The sequence below is a fragment of the Sus scrofa genome, chromosome 13, assembly GCF_054392235.1.
Source record: "Sus scrofa isolate SSC_HxYL_T2T_F1_AM1 chromosome 13, Sscrofa_HxYL_maternal_Yorkshire_Landrace_v2.0, whole genome shotgun sequence".
NCBI lineage: Eukaryota > Metazoa > Chordata > Mammalia > Artiodactyla > Suidae > Sus > Sus scrofa.
This window is the reverse complement of record NC_139395.1, coordinates 205,473,731-205,488,362: the sequence shown is the minus strand read 5'-3', so window position 1 is coordinate 205,488,362 and position 14,632 is coordinate 205,473,731. Positions and strand designations below refer to the sequence as shown.

Genomic DNA, 14,632 nt, shown 5'->3' with positions numbered 1-14,632 from the left:
TTAATATCCTCCGAGGCAGCCTCAGGCCACAATGAGCTTCCTCCCGAAGCTGGGCAAGTTATTTCCTGAGTATCCATCCATTATTGTTGCTGGAGTATGCTAAGTCAAGTAGACTCTATTGTGACGTGAATGTAGCCTTCTTTTCAGGGTTGCTATCTTGCGTGCGACCCCTATATTACATCTAAGAGGACGCATTCACATGGTCATACCTTTTTTTAATTGAGATATATATAGTTTGTTTACAATGTTGCATTAGTTTCAAGTTTTCAGTAAAGTGGTTCAGTTATAAATACATACATATGTATGTGTGTGTATATATATATGTCTGTATTCTTCTTTAGATTCCTTTCCGTTATAAGATAAAAAAAGATATTGAGTATAGTTCCCTGTGCTATGCAGTAGGTCGTTGTTGGTTGCCTGTTTTGTATATAGCAGTGTATATATGCTAATCCTAAACTCATTAATTTATTCCCCCCCCACCCATACTACTCCAGTCATGAATTTTTGTAATGCTGGCAAAGTACAATATTTTGACCATCTCTTTTAAGACCGCAGTCTCTTTCCACTTGAGTTTCTTCATCAGCAGCAGCTTTAGAATGGCTGCATCATTTTGGGGGTTCCAGCTGGGGGGAGGGGAATTGTGGATGTATTTAGTCTAAGTTTAGTATATATTTAGGTGATTCCTAATCACCTCCCTATGTAGTTAAGGTATTGCAAGCCATGCCACTGCAGGAAAGGCTCCCCAAAACAATCAAACTGTCCACTTCATCAATTAGCCCAATGCTCTTGCAGCAAGAGTCAAAGCCAGAGGTCAGGTGGCAACATGAGCATGTGACTGAAGTATGCCTACAACCATACAGAATGGAAGTTTATCAGTAGTGATGGAGAAACAAAGTTTGATATATACAAGTCAGAAGATAGTCTGGAAAATTCTTCCAAACCCAGTACTATTCCTTGTATATGAAAGAAACCAAACTGAAGTTGTCTCAAATTTGATCAGTCCTAAATATTTACACAACATTTTATTAATTTGCCTCACAAGGCAAAAGACTTCTTTTACACCAATAGCCCAAAGCAAATTTCGATCCCTGCACTGGAAGAAAAATTGCATCTCTCTTTTCTCTCCTTGAAAGATACTTCAGAGTATTGTCATGTGAAACAGAGCTCCAAGAATTTGTTGCCAAAAATTGTGGTAAAACATATGGGAATTTACCCTACTGAGCTGTGTTAGGTGTTAGTTAATCTAATGTATTTTCCTTAAAAAGGGTCCTCAAAATTTTACAAGTTTCAGATTGCAGGAAATACTGATCCACCACTGCCTTTGATTAGTAGATGCATAGATCATAACTGGTCTGTTTCTAATCTGTTTTTCCCATAAGTCTTATTATTTGTAACTCATGATATTATAGAAACTTTTTCCCCCAAGAATGCGTACATCCTGTTATAGCAGAGACATCTGTCATTATTGTTATTATTAATATTATTACCACTACAATTATTGGACCCTGGAATGAGGAAGGAGGGATGTATTTAACCAAACCCGTTCAATAATAGTTTTTTTGTTTTTTTGTTTTTTTTGTCTTTTTGCCTTTTCTAGGGTTCCCAGGCTAGGCATCTAATCAGAGCTGTAGCTGCCGGCCTACGCCAGAGCCACAGCAATGCCATATCTGAGCCACGTCTGGGACCTACACCACAGCTCATGGCAACGCCGGATCCTTAACCCACTGAGCGGGCCAGGGATGGAACCTGCAACCTTATGGTTCCTAGTCAGATTCTTTTCCGTTGCGCCATGATGGGAACTCCCCATTTTGTATTTTAAAAAGCTGCATTTTAGGACAATACCAAGAGAATGAAAGCCCACAGAAATACGCTTGTTTTAATTAATTAATTAACTAACTAATGGTATAGATTTACAACAGGTGTACAATATAGTTATTCAAAGTTTTTATAGATTATACTCCATTTAAAGTTATTATAAAATATTGGCTATATTCCCTATTACTGTATCCTTGTAGCTAATTTATTTTGTACATAGTGGTTTGTTCCTTTTTATCCCCTTTCCCTATTTGGCCCCTCTTCCCTTCCCTCTCTGCACTGGTTTGTTCTCTATTTCTGTGAGTCTGTTTCCGTTTTGTTATATGCATGTGTTTGCTTTTTCAATTTCACATATAAATAATAACATGTAGTATTTGTCTTTCTCGGACTTATTTCACTAAGCTTAATGCCCTCCAGGTCAACCCATGTTGTTGCAAATGGCAAAATTCTTTTTTATGGCTGAATAGAATAGGCTACTGTAAATAATGATGTGATAAATATTGGAGTGCACGAATCTTTTTGAATGAGTGTTTTCATTTTCTTTGTATATATAACCAGGAATTGAATTGCTGGATCATATGGTAGTTCTATTTTTAGTTTTTTGAGGAGCCTCCATACAGTTTTCCATGGTGGTTGCACCAATTTACATTCTTACCAACCTTTTTCTCCACATTTGTTAATTGGAAAGCCCACAGAAATATTACTCCAACTTTTCCTGAAATTAAAAACCAAGCAAATGGTAGTTTTTTTTTTAAATATATTTACTGATCTTGTGTGTTATTTTTAAAGTTACAAACCATTTCTTCCTGCTCTATTTTGTTTTACCAACCTCTGAAATCTAAAGGTAGCAATTCTGTAGCAATTCTGTGTCTCACCTAAGAAAACACCTTATTTATGTGCTTATTTAAATTACTTTATCTGTTTAATCTTTCATTATTGAGAAGTGATTAAGGTGAACTATCTTTAAGTTTATCAGGAGTATCAAGTTAACTAGAAGGTAGAAATATCACAGGACAGCTATTTGTCTGTGTGGTTATTCATTCACTTTCCCATCTTGGAATTAAACTTACATTTGTTTACTAGTATCTCTCTGTGTATCTTTCCTTTCTTGCCTAAAGGAAAGAGAGTGATGTGGGTGCTCCTTTAAACTGGATGGTCAGATAGGAAGAGATATTTGAGCAGAGAACTGAACCAAATGGGATGTCAGCCATGTGAATATTTTAACCGACATCACTTATGGGGGTGGGGGGAATGGTGCAAATCCAGAGACTCCAAATAGGATGTGATCAAGGAGAAAACAGAATTCTAAAAATAAAATATTTCAAAATAGCACAAATATCTTACATTTGTAATGAAATATATTCTGTAATTTTAATATAAAATTATTTACCAAATTAGAAATTAAACACAGCCTAGGATATACAGTAGACAAATTTTGTCTTTTAATGTATTCTGAAACATTTAACCTGTTCTGAAATGGTTTGGGTGTTCAGTAAATTATTTTTTAATGTCATTTTATAAAGTATGATTTATCTTATTCTCTAAATAGTCAAACCCATAAATATTCAAGACTCTAAGAGTATAAAAATGTACATAGATGTCGTGTCTTAATTATGAAGTTACCTTTAAATTTTATTTAAGCATTTTTTGTTATCTTTCCTTCTGACATTATCATTAATCTGTACCCTAAGCATCACCAGGGGACATCATAATGTATACCCATCAAAAGTGTTATTAGAAATGGACCATAACTACAGGGAGTTTATAAAATTTAGTTCTGTAAGTCTGAAAGGAGATTTATAAACATTGCATTCTTAGGTAGACATTGAGCTAATAAATCCTAAATAAGTTTTGATTTATAAATTCTTTTATTGCCATTAGTATTCAAGTGACTGATTTATGAGTCAGTATGCTAAAATCTATAATTTTATCAGGCATAAATCTTATTCTGTGATTTCTGTTTTGACATGTAATTCATAAATCCTGGCTGGTGTAGGATTTTAGTTTTCTCAGTGTTCAGCATTTGGCAGTGGGTCTCCTAAGTATGTATTTTAGGATGTCAATAAGTAAACGTGATAATTTGCACATAATTCAACTAAATAAAAACAACAGCTAAGGGGACATTCTCTGTAGTCTAGGAGGTGCATTGGTAGAAGTAAGCTCTAAATTTATTGATGAATTCAAGATAGCTTTAAGAACAGTAAAATGCTATAATTAAAGTTATTGTTGACTGTATCTGTCAGCTTGGGATTGGTGTGCCAAAAACCGCTAACAGTCTTCCGATAGCCAATCTCTCTTTTTCTATAATAATATACTTTTCATCATCTGCTCAGGGTAAACGCTACATTTCCCAGCCTTCCTTGCAGCTGTGTGACCATGTGACTAACTTACAGCCAGTCGTCTATGAGTAGAAGTGATAAGCACAACTTCAGTACATATACTCTGACTGAAATGCAAAAGTAGCTCAGGTCTAAATGGAGAAAGGAAAGCATATGGCCCCTGACATGAGGGTGCCTTCCTTTGAGCTCTGATGCACGTTTGCATGACAGATAGATGAGGGAGAAAACAACTTCTCATATTTTAAGACATTAATTTAAATTTCCACTATAGCAGACAAATGTTCTTTCATTTTTCAACAAATTTTATTACATGCATTATTTGTCAGGAACTCTGCTAATCATTGTGGAAATACAGGTAAATGATTCCGTCCTTGCCTTTGTTAAATGTATTCCTAAGTAGTCTTTTGTTTCTTAATGCTCGAATACATAAGAATTGTTTTTAATTGTGCTTTCTGTTTGCTGCTAGAATATAAAAATATAGTTAGTGCTTATAATACAGTCTTGCTAAAATCTAGTAGTAATTACTAGTAGTTCTAGTAATTATTTTGTACATGAGTATTTTCTATGTAAAAAATTGTCATCTGTGAATAGAGTTATGCTTCTTCCTTTTTGATCTGTATGCTTTTTACTTCATTTTCTTACTTTTTTGCCCTGGAAGTATTGATATAAATTATCAGAGTAGACATTTTTGCCTTGTTCTGGAACTTAGGGGTAAAAATATTCTGTTAAGCATTGACAAATGAATTTTTTTTCATTGATTCTCTTTGCCAGATTGAGGAAATTCTGTTTTGCTCATAATGACTGGGGGTTGCATTTCATCAAATACTTTTTTGCATCTATTGAAATGACCATATGCTTGGTTTTCTTGTGACATGAATTATAATGATTGATTTAAAAATTTTTACCACTCTTGCAGTCCTGGAAGAATCTCTATTTAGTCATGATTTTAAAATTTTTAAAATATACTTCTGAATTTAATTTGGTAAGTTTTTGTTATGGATTTTCACATATATGTTCATGAAGGAACTTCATCTGTAATTTTACTTCCTTGTAAATGTGTTCAGTTTTGTTTTCAGAGTTGCACTAACCTCATGTAACAGCCAAAGAAATGTCCTTTCTTCCTCTCTTTTCTGAAAGAAAAATGTGTGAAGTTGATTTATTTCTTATTTAAAGGCTGGATAGAATTTATCAGTGAAGCCATCTGGGTCTGGAGTTCTAGTTGGGAAAATATTTTAGGTAATGATTTTAATTTTAATTTTTAATAGGCATGGAACTATTGAGATTTTCTCTCCCCACTTATGTATTTTTGGAAAAAAAAAGTTTCATTTAACCTAAGTATTCAATTTTATTAAGTTCATAACATTCCCTTTTAATAACCTTTAATATCTCTTGAATCTGTAGTGATATATCCTCTTTTATTCCCAGTATTGATTATTTGTCTTCTTTCTCTTTCCCTCCTTCTTTTCCTTTCTCTTTCTTTGCTTCCTTCTTACTCTTCCTTCCTTCTCCCTTTCTTTCTTTCCTCCCTCTCTCCCTTTCCTTCTTTCTTTTTTTTCTTTTCTTTCTTTACTTCTTTCTCTTTCTTTCCCTTCCTTCCTTCCTTTCTTTTTTCTTTCTTTCTTTCTTTCTTTCTTTCTTTCTTTCTTTCTTTCTTTCTTTCTTTCTTTCTTTCTTTCTTTTCTTTATCAATCTACCTTATCTAGAGGCTTCTCAATTTTATTAGTAGTTTCAAAGAAGCAGCTTTGGGTTTTATTGATATTCTCTCTTTGTTTTCTAACTCGCTGATATCTGTTCTTTATGTTTGCACTGTTCTTCTTTTCATAGCATCTTAAGGTGGATGCTTAGGTCATTTAATAGTAGACCATACATCTCTAATACAGTCATTTAAAGATGTGTTTTCCTCCAAGCATTGTATAGTTACACCCCACAAATGTTACACCCCCTGAACTTTTGTAATCATTGATATGGAAAATCTGTTCTAACTTCTTTTATGACTTCTTTTTTGATTCATCAATTATTTTAGATATTTGGAGTTTTAGTCAATATTTTATCATTATGGATTTCTAATTTAGTTCTATTTTGGTTGGAGGACACACGCTGGAACATTTCACATTTTGGACTCTAATGAGATTTGTGTTTTCCTCAGCACATGGCCTGTCTTGGTGAATGTACATGTGTACGTGAAAAGAATATCCTTCAGTGTTCCTTACGTGTAGTGTCTATAAATGTCAAGTAGTAAAGGTGGCTGACAGTGCAATCCAGTTGGTTGTATCCTTACTGACTTTTTATGCAGTTGTTCTATTAATTACCAAGAGAGGTTGTTAAAATTCCAGCTGTAATTGTGAATTTGTCCCCTCCTCTCTTTAATTCTACCAAGTTTTTGCTTTGTGGATTTTGAAACTCTTTTGTTCCCAAGTGCCAGTGCACTTCTGAATGGTAAGTCTTCCTGATGAGTCGGCCTTCTAACATTATGAAAATATGGACATATTTTTCTTCTCAGTCTTTAAATGTCTTTGAATTCAAAGTGCATCTAATTGAATTTCTGTATTTAAACTATCTCTCATGTATACAGCATATAATTTGTTCCTTTTAAGCTATTCTGACAACCACTGCCTTTTCATTGGAGTATTTAATTCTACTTAATATAAGTATGGATGTATGTGGATGCAGGTCTATCAGCTTCCTCTTTGTTTCTACTTGTCCCTTTCTTGTGTGTTCCTCTATCCCTCTTCTCCTATCATTTTGAGTTCACTGAAATTGCTTTTAGAATTCCATTTTAATTTATTAGCTATTTCACTTACCTCATTGTATTATTATTTTAGTGGTGCTATTCAGATTACAATATACATTCTTAATTTTCAGTCTATAGAAAGTTAATGTCATGAGGAGTTCCTGTTGTGGCTCAGCAGTAAGGAACCTGACTAGCATCCATGAGGACGCTGGTTCAATCCCTGACTCTGCTCAGTGGGTTAAAGAATCTGGCATTTCCATGAGCTGTAGTGTAGGTTGCAGCTGCAGCTTGGATCCCACGTTGCTGTAGCTATGGCATAGGCTAGAGGTTACAGGTCTGATTTGACCTCTAGCCTGGGAACTTCCATATGCTGTGGGTGTGGCCCTACAAAGGAAAAAAAAAAAAAAAGAAAGAGAAAGAAAGAAACAAAGTTAGTTAATATCATGAAATATAATAGCTTTGCAATCTTTGGGTTTATTTTTAATATTATGTTTTAATATACTTTTATGGTTTATCATATGATATTGAATATGGTTCTTTGCGCTATACAGTAGAACCCTGTTGTTTATCCATTCTATATATAATAGCTTAGGTCTGTTAACTCCAACCTCCCACTCTGACCATTCCCTAAACCCCTCTCCCTTGGCAAACAAATATGTTCTCTATGTCTATGAATCTGTTTCTGCTTTGTTGATAAATTTATGTGTCATATTTTAGATTCTACATATAAGATATTATATGGTATTTATCTTTCTCTTTCTACCTTATTTCTCTTAATGTGATAATCTCTAGTTGCATCCATGTTGCTCCAAATGGCATTATATCATTCTTTTTTATGGCTGAGTACACACACACACACACACACACACACACACACACACACACACACCAGTTTCTTTATCTATTCATCTGTTAGTGGACATGGACATTTAAGTTGTTTCCGTGTCTTGGCTATTGTGAATAATACTGCTATGAACATAAGGGTGCATGTATCTTTTGAATCATAGTTTTGTCCAGATGTATGCCCAGGAGTGGGATTGCTGGATCATATGGTTCTCTATCTTCAATTTTCTGAGGAACCTCTATACTGTTTTCCATAGTGGCAGCACCAGCTTACATTTCCACCAATAGTGTAGGAGATTTCTTAGGGTTTTTTAAAATGCAATTTTATAGGTCTTTTATACCCTGTAATTTATGTTGTGGCTTATTACATTAGATGCTACGCATGCATCACTTTCACTTTTAATGTTAAAACATTTTTTAGGAAAAAATTTTAAGAAATAATTAAGAAATTAAAATCTGAATTTTTACCAGGAATCATTTCCCTTTGACTTAAATAACTTCATTGAGCTTTTCTTATAAGGAAGCTATGCTGGAAAATTACCTTTTTTTTGTTTATCAGAAAACGTCTTTATTTCACCTTTATTCCTCAAAGTTATTTTTGCTTCAGAGAGAATTCTTGTTTTTGTTTTCATTTGGCACTTTAACGATGTCATTTCATTGTATTCTAACCTCCAACATCTCTACAGAGATGTCACTGGTAACTTGTGTTTTTGTTCCTATATATGTAGTGGGTTTTTTTTGGATACTTTCAAGAGTCTATCTTTTGTTTTTAACATTTCCAAAGGTTGTTTTTTTTTTTTTTTTTTCTATTTATACTATGTAGGATTCTCTGGGTTTTCTGAATCTGTAAAATTTTAGAAATTTTTTATCTTTCTTTCTTCAAATGTTGGATTCACCCAGTTCTGTCTCTCATGTTCTAAAACTCTATGTATGTGACCTTTTGATATAGTTCCACAAATTACTGAGGGTCTGTTATTTTTTTTTTCCTGGCTTTTTTTTCTGTCTGTTCTCCCCATTGTATAATTTTGATTAAGTTCCCTTCAAGTCACTGACTCTTCTTTTATTTGTAAATTAAGCTCATGAAATTGATTTTTTGTTTTTAAGATTTTATTTTTTACTTCTAGCTTTTCCATTTGGTTCTTTTTTATAGTTATACTCTCTCTGTTGAGATTTCCTTTTTATCCATTCATCACAAACATATTTTCCTTTGTATCTTTGGGCATAGTTATAATAGCTACATGAAAGTCTTTGTTAGCTAATTCCAGCATCTGGGTCATGTCAGAAACCATTTCCTTAATTACCTTTCCTCTTGACTGTATCGAGTCATCTGAGATGTATCCTGGACATTGTGAAAAATACGTGGTAGAAATGGATTCTGTTATTTCCGCCTGTTGATTTTTTGGTCTGTTTACTTGCTTTATCATGTAGTTAACATGGCAGGACTCAAATCCCAGTTTTTGTCCCCTCTGCAGTGGGTAGCTGCTAAAATTTCTGTTGAATTCTTTCAGCCTCAGCTGGGCTGTGAGTTTGTCCCATGTGTGCATAGCTCAGAGATGATCCTGTATTTTCCCCACAATTTCTGTGCAAAATTTAATGTCTCCTTTTCCCCCACATTCCTCCTTTCCCTGATTTCCCCTTCATTTTCCATCTATTTTGATAGTCATAAACTCTCTCCTCTGGTTCTTGAAACTAGTCCACTGCAGGGGTTTCTATCCACGAATTAGCTAATTTGCTTAATCTAACTCGAGCAGGCCCTTGAACAAAATGTCTTATCAACAGGAAACACCCAATCCCATTTCCTTTTTTTGCAAGTTTTGACTCTTTTCCAATTTATGCTTGCATTTGGTTTCTGTCCAGTGACTTCAGGGCATTGCTTTTTATAGTTTTGTCAAGAATTCATAATTGTTATCCGTGACAGGGTTGGACCCATAGGAGATACGCCACTTTGACCTTTCTATTGGAAGAAGACACGGCCCAGCCCCTGGCTGTTGCCTTTGAGGAACTCATAGCCTAGTATTCTAAGCCGAGAGGCTAAAAAGCTCTAAAGAGAGCCTAAGGAAAGTTCTTTTAAGAAATTATTTCCTTAAAACACGAAATAGATATCTTCCTTTATTAAAGTGGCATTGCCTATCACCCTTGTTTTCTCACTTACTTTTATATTAAATCAGAAAGGAGATATGCTATTATGAGAGGGGAAAGAAAGGATGTGAATCCCAGACATAATAAAATGCTGTTTATGAATGCATCAAAGCTTCTGATTAAACAGCACTGAATGCAAATGTCTATCTTTATTTCCTCTGAAAGCCTCACAAAGCAATGACAGTAAAGACATGAAGAGGAAAAAAACCAAAAATGCACAAGGACAAAAAGAAGACAGCAGACAACAAAAGAAACACTTTGAAATCTGGGAAATAGTCTAACCACTGGTAACTGTTTTAAACTAGGAAAAGCAGTGACCTGAGTCTGCTGAAGCAGAAAGCCAAGAGCCAGTCATTTCCACCCAAAACTACAGAAATCCCCAGAGATGGGAGACAACAGATGCTTGAAAGGCAGGTGCGCAAAAAAGATGGAAAACTGGAGTGTGGACTGAACATTTTTCAAAGAGAAGGTAGACTTCCCATATTCCCCTGCCAGCCCTGTGCAAGAGAAAATCTGGGGTCGATTTTTGGAGAGATTTTCTCTACCACCTCTGGATTTAGAGACAGCAAGTCTAGTTGAGATTGCAGGGTGAGTTACTGTGCTGAAATCAGAGGGATTATGGGAAAATCTTCTCACTGCAGAGAGATGTGTTCCCCATCTGGCTCCCCAAAGGCCTGCAACCAGGCCTAAGTACTTGAGGTTGGAGATAGGTAACTGCCTTCTGCAAAAAAAAAAAAAATAAACCCACTCAAAAGTAAAGACTTATAGTAGGGATTTTTTAATGAGAGGGTTTATGAACATGGATGAGAACAATAATTCATTTGTGTTTTCACTAACCTCTGAACCCGGTAGCATTTCTGTCATTTCTTAATGTAGGTAAGAAACCACGGTGGTATCAGCAGCCCCTGTGACTTTGCCACCAATAAGAATCACAGTCTCTTTCTTGTCACATTACTCATTGCATATATCCTGAAAGACAATTTATATTCATCTTTATTTCACTAGATACAACTCTAAAGCTTACTGTATGATACATTAATAAAGAAGCACATATTTCTGTATCAGAGATTTAATTTTTAATGTTTGGATATAATTGGATTCGTGCATTTGAAAACATCATTTTGAAACAGAATTCACCAGATTGCTAGGGCACCAAAAAAGTGAAGAACCTCTAAACTATTGTTTTTTGGTTTTTGGTTTTTTTTTTGGCCACACCCACAGCATCTGAAAGTTCCCGGTCCAGAGGTTGAATTCTCACCGCAGCAGTGACAACATCAGATCCTTTTAACCACTAGACCACCAGGAAACTCCCAAGAACCTCTAAATTATGGGTATAAGAATTTGGAGATTTCTATTAACCAAACAAATGATCCTATGGTAACAACTATACAGGAAGACTCACAGATTGCTAAGGCACACTAGCACTTTTGAGGGTTTGTTTTTTTGGGTTTTTTTCTTTTCGGCTTTCACTTTCAAATATGATTTGCCAGGTAAGGAAAACCAGACATTTGAGGAAAACCTCTGCCATGAAAGGCAGTGACAGAACAAAACAAAATAGAATCAAATCACAAGCACAGAGGATAGAGAAACAAAGTGGTGAGAAAATAAACACATGAAAGATACATCAGGGTTAATATCTAAGAGAAAGAAGAGACTATATTATATTCATAAAAAAAGACCAGAATACTATATGCAAAGGAACAAAGAACACGAAGGATCTCTTCGAAATTTGATTGAGGAAGTTCCTGTTGTGGCTCAGTGGACATGAGCCTGACTAGGATCCATGAGGATGTGGGTTCAATCCCTGGCCTTGCTCAGTGGGTTAAGGATCCTGCTTTGCCATGGCTGTGGTGTAGGCCGGCAGCTACAGCTCTAATTTGACCCCTAGCCTGCGAACTTCTGTAGGCTGCAGGTCCAGCTCTAAGAAAGAAAGAAAGAAAGAAAGAAAGAAAGAAAGAAAGAAAGAAAGAAAGAAAGAAAGAAAGAAAGAAAGAAAGAAAGAAGGGAGGGAGGGAGGGAGGGAGGGAGGGAGGGAGGAAGGAAGGAAAGGAAGGAAGGAAGGAAGGAAGGAAGGAAGGAGAGATTTGATTGAGATAACTCCTATTTTTCAAGATAATTTGAAAAAGGTAAAGAGATGGAAATGATATTTTTATCCATTCTACCCATTTTCTATTAACAAAACGCCTCCTGACCTCCACTTCTGCATACTATCAACCCACTGCAGTGCCCCCACCCACGCCCATCCACCCATGTAGTAGCACAGGAGAGAAGGTGAGAATACGGGTTGGTTGGAGGCAGGGCACCAGTAATTTACTATTTCTATAGATGACAATATCAAATAAACAAGGAGTTCCTGTTGTCGCTTAGCAGGTTAAGAACCCAACTAGTGTCCGTAAAGATGCGTATTCAATCTCTGGTCTCACTCAGTGGGTTAAGGATCCAGGATGGCTTCATGCTTCGGTGAAAGTTGAAGATGTGGCTTGGATCCCACGTTGCTGTGGCTGTGCCATAGGCTGGCCCCTGCAGCTCTGATTTGACCCCTAGCCTGGGAACTTCCATGTGCCACAGGTGTGGCCCTAAAAAGAAGAAAAAGGGGGGGGGTACCATATCTAATAAGCAAAAGTTCTTCTCTGTAGTGATCTCTACTGCCGCTGACTAAATATTTCTAGTTTTTTCCTTCCCAGCCTTATGGCTGCAGGCTGCTACCTCTGCTGTAGTCTGAAGTTGAGCACTGCCCTGAGACTGGCTTTGACCAGTGAAATGTACAGCCCTTCTGGAGAGAAGCTCTCAGAGCTGGTTTACACTTTGGCATGTGATCTTCTCTCTGTTGCAATGAAGACTCTGCCAGTCTGGGTCACTTGATACAGGATAGGAACTCTTTCCTGTCAATCCATATTGGGTACAAAGCTTGAGCACTTAGAGGTTGCTTGGACCAAGCATGGGAGCTGGAGGTTGTTTGTATCACATATAAACTAGCATCTCTACCATCTACCTTCCTGCATTGGCTCTTAAAGTATTCTGAGTTGTGAACCAAAGAGGAAGGCCACACAGAAGAAGAGGATAGAAAAAGTCGAGTTGGACCATTTAATATCTGAATCTTGATCTTCTGCATAAGTTACCTGGAATGCAGTGGCTTTAAGTCAAACATTGCCTAGACCCATACCTATTTCAGTACCACTCAGCCTGAATCCCTGCATATGCCATTCTTTCTATCTCATGAACCTCCCTAGACCTTCCTGTACTCTTCAATTAACTAATTAACTTATGTTCAGCCATCCCAATCCCTTCCAATATCATTTCCCATGAAAACTTTTTTTTTTTCTTTTTAGGGCTGCACCCATAGCATATGGAGGCTCCCAGGCTAGGGGTCAAATCTGAGCTATAGCTGCCAGCCACAGCCGCAGCCACAGCTACAGCAATGCCAGATCCGAGCCATGTCTGCGACCTACACCCCAGTTCAGGGCAACGCCAGATCCTTAACCTCCTGAGCGAGACCAGGGCTCATACCTGCATCCTCATGGATCCTAGTCCGATTCGTTTCCGCTGCGCCACGATGGGAACTCCCTCATGAAAACTTTTTTAAACCCAGACGCCTTGTAAGGTCTCTAGGCTTTATGCTCCTACTCTTCAGCTTTTCCATCACAGTGTGTACAATGATCAGGGCTGACAGTTACAAATTCTTGGCTCTTTTGCTTGACTTCATGAGTGCGGCATCTCTGTCTGGGCCTGGCACACAGTAGGTACTCAATACATATTGGGTGACTGGAGGAACAAATGAAAGCAGCATCAGAAAAGCTGAGGATATGCCTGAAGAATACAGAAATCATGTGGCATTGGGGAAATGGAGAAATAAAGATCAAGGCACTGATGCAAACAGAACCAGTTCAAGGCTTGCAATTTAGTGGCGCCCTGGTAACATCAAGAAGAAGATCCATTTCCATTCTGGTGTCTCAGGGCTGCTCGTGTTGTAAAAATAGTGACTAAAAATCAAAGGGAAAAAGTTATCTATTTCTTTCTACCTAAGTATTGAATTTTAAAAGCGAAGCTTCGGGCCCTTTATAGTCACATTAGAGTGACTCCTGCCATGCTTTTCTAAAATGAAAACCTCTGAAGTATGGAGGAAATGGTGTTTTAAATGTACGAAAGTGACTTACACCTTCCAAAAAAAGTCTTAAGTTCCTGTCATACCTGATTTTGAAATGTTATAATTTGACACTGCCTTCCTTTGATAATGTGCATGATTTCTTAATTCACAGAGAACTACACATGTACCCATTTGTTAAAAGCATAATAAATCAGCCTACAGAAAAGCAGGGGCTTAATACCTATAGGGCTTTCAAGACTATATCACTTCTGCCCTTTTTTCATGTTTCTCTGGCAACTTAAGGCTTGTGTGGCAAAGGAGACATATTCACTTTCCGGTGGGCTATTGGATGCGCGAGTCACAAATATCCTCTGGTGGAGGGACCTCAGGGTTCTCGCGAGTCCTGAGCCTGATGGAGACACTGAGGCAGCCCTTGAAGGGTGGAGTCTGAGAGTGGCTACTGACTTACAGCAGCACATGCGAGGAAAAGAACCCCTCCAAGGCAGCTTCTGTATAGAAAACAAATGAGGAGTTCCCGTCGTGGCGCAGTGGTTAACGAATCTGACTAGGAACCATGAGGTTGTGGGTTCGGTCCCTGCCCTTGCTCAGTGGGTTAACGATCCAGCGTTGCCGTGAGCTGTGGTGTAGGTTGCAGACGCGGCTCGGATCCCGCGTTGCTGT

The 14,632-nt window shown here is 37.0% G+C and overlaps 1 protein-coding gene and 1 long non-coding RNA gene across 3 annotated transcripts in view; one reads left to right on the top strand and one right to left on the bottom strand.

Moving 5' to 3' along the window:
* CYYR1 (cysteine and tyrosine rich 1) overlaps nt 1–14,632 on the top strand; it is a 106,034-nt gene that overhangs the window by 25,701 nt on the left and 65,701 nt on the right.
* Nucleotides 1–14,632, bottom strand: part of LOC102161036 (uncharacterized) — a 67,266-nt gene that overhangs the window by 12,520 nt on the left and 40,114 nt on the right. Inside the window, exon 11 of one of the 2 annotated variants that reach the window (XR_014825109.1) lies at nt 10,705–10,836. This is a non-coding gene — a long non-coding RNA (uncharacterized LOC102161036). Of the gene's footprint in view, nt 1–10,624; nt 10,837–14,632 lie in introns of those variants that run through there. The other variant, XR_014825108.1, reaches the window with a different exon arrangement.